Below are 2,500 nucleotides of genomic sequence, written 5' to 3'. Positions count from 1 at the left end.
CCCTGGCGGCGTCGGACGCCTGCGGGTGCCGGCGGACGGAGCAGACCGCGCCGCACGGGGTACGGGTGCGGGGCCCGCCCGGCTCCGGAGACCGGAGCGCTCGGGCGGACGCCTGGGGACCGGACGCCCTCTCCGGGCGGAGGGGTTCCGGGCGCGCCGTGGGCAGAGGGAGGGTCGGGTTCGCCTGGAGCCGGCCGAGACCCCTGGGTTCCGGCCGAGCGATCGTCCCTCCCCGCCGGGGCGCGGGGTGCCACATCGATCGGGTTGCGGAAATGGGAGACGTGGGGCCCTTCTCTCGCGTCAACCGCAGCCCTCCGTTTTCTCTTTTCCGGCTTGACTCTGTTCGCCACCTGTGATGCTCTCTGGCCGGTTCCCTCGGGCGTAGCGGGACGGGCGGCGCGCGCGACGCTCTCGCGGAGCGTCCTCCGACGCTTCCCCGGGCTCCTGGAGCCGCCTCCCGGCCCGAGGGGTGCCCGTCCGCACTCATCGGCTGAACTTCCGCGAATTGCAGTACCCGATTCGGCCCGCCGGGGGGCGCTGCCGCCGGGGGAAGAGGGGGACGGGCCGGGCCTGGCGCCGGGCTCCGCCGGACGCCCGGCGCTGCCCCGTCTCGGCCTCGGAAGGGGGAGTCGGGGGAACGGGAGGCCGGGAGTCCCGGAGAAAGAGAGAGAGAGAGAGAGAGAGATAGAGAGACCTCCGCGGTTCCGCCTTCGACCGCCGGGGGGCGCCGCGCACCCGTCCGCACGGGCCCGTCCCGGTGGCTCCCGGCAGGGCTCTCCCAAACCCTCTCCCAGGGCCCCGGTCCGGGAGCCCGACTGCGTCCGCTCTCCGCTTCCAGAGAGGAGGCTGTCGGACGGGGAGAGCTGGTACCGGGCTCCTGGAGCCCTGCCTGGGCAGCCTATGGAAGGGAGGGAGCCCTGGCCCTGCTGCTCTCCGAGCTCCGGCCCTGCTGCTCTCCGAGCTCCGTGCCTGCTCTGCCACGGGTCCTTTCGCAGGAGCTCCAGGGAAACGGGCTTTTCGGCCCCTGACAGAGTCCCGGCTCTCTCGCTCGCCTCGTTGGTACCTACTGATCCGGCGGAGGTGTTCTCCGGCGGGTAGCGACACGGACGGCCGAGGGCGCGCTTCACCCAGGCTTCAACCGTCTCCTCCCCGAGCCCCTGGAAGTGCAGCTGGGCCGCGGGCGCCCCGGTCCGCACTCATCTGCGAAACTTCCACAAATTGCAGTACCCGATTTGGCCCGCCGGGGGGCGCTGCCTCCGGGGGAGAAGGAGACGTGCCCGGCCCGTACGTCGGGCTCCAACGGATGCCCGCCGTGGACCCTTTATAGGCCCCATCCTGGTCCTGCCATGCTGTTATCGGAGCTCCACGGCTATCTTGTCACTAAACCTTTCGTTTGAGCTCCAGGGCTTTTTGCTTTTTGTAACCCGGTTCCTGGAGCCCTGCCTGGGCAAAATCGGATGCAAGAAGGCCCTGCCCATGCTGATCTCTGAGCTCCGCGCATCTTCTGTCACGGGTCCTTTCGCAAAAGCTCCAGGGAAACAGGCTTTTCGGCCCCGGACAGAGTCCCGGCTCTCTCGCTCGCCTCGTTGGTACCTACTGATCCGGCGGAGGTGTTCTCCGGCGGGTAGCGACACGGACGGCCGAGGGCGCGCTTCACCCAGGCTTCAACCATCTCCTCCCCGAGCCCCTGGAAGTGCCGCTGGGCCGCGGGCGCCCCGGTCCGCACTCATCCGCGACACTTCCGCGCTGGAGTCCGACGCTCGCCGGCCGCGTCCCCCGGCCCGCGGGGGCCCGGGGGGAGGCCCGACGCGTGCGGGGGGAGGCGGCGGGCGGCGGGGGCGCCCCCGCGCCACCCGACGGCGCCCCCCGGTGGCCAGAGGCGGCTCGGAGCGAGACGATCGGGGGGGGACGGCGGCGCGTGACCCGCCCCGGCCCCCTTGGCCCAGCGGACGGGCAGGCGGCTCCCGGGCGCCCCCCCCGATCCCCGCCGCGGCGCCCCCCGGTGGCCGCCTGACGCCACTGCGGGGGGTGCAGATTCCGTGTGTCCTCTCGGATAAAAACAAAAGAAACGATTCCCGTCGGGCGAAAGTAAGTGGGACGCAGGGCCCCGGGCCCCGACGGTCCGCGCGCGCGGCGCCCCCCGCTGGCCGGTCGAAGGGAGGACAAAAATAAAATGAAAAAAATTTCAAAAAAGCACTCGCCCCAAACAGACGAAAGGTACCCGGTCCGCCCGGATGAACCCTCCCCCGTGTCCCCGCCGCGGCGCCCCCCGCTGGCCAGCCGAGGTAATACACGATTGAGAGGGGGGGAGTGAAAAACAGGGGCAAAAAATGAAAAACACCCCACCCGTTTGAATGCAAAGTCCCGGAGCGGCCAGGGGTGGACGCCGGTCCGCGCGCACGGCGCCCCCCGCAGGCCAGTTGAAGGGAAGAACGGAACGAGACTTAAAGATAAAAAAAAATTTCAAAAAAGCACTCGCCCCAAACAGATGAAATGTACC

This window comes from Pseudophryne corroboree, unplaced genomic scaffold (genome assembly GCF_028390025.1).
Source record: "Pseudophryne corroboree isolate aPseCor3 unplaced genomic scaffold, aPseCor3.hap2 scaffold_1431, whole genome shotgun sequence".
Classification (NCBI taxonomy): domain Eukaryota; kingdom Metazoa; phylum Chordata; class Amphibia; order Anura; family Myobatrachidae; genus Pseudophryne; species Pseudophryne corroboree.
The sequence above is the reverse complement of the archived record's forward strand: the minus strand, read 5'-3'. Positions refer to the sequence as shown.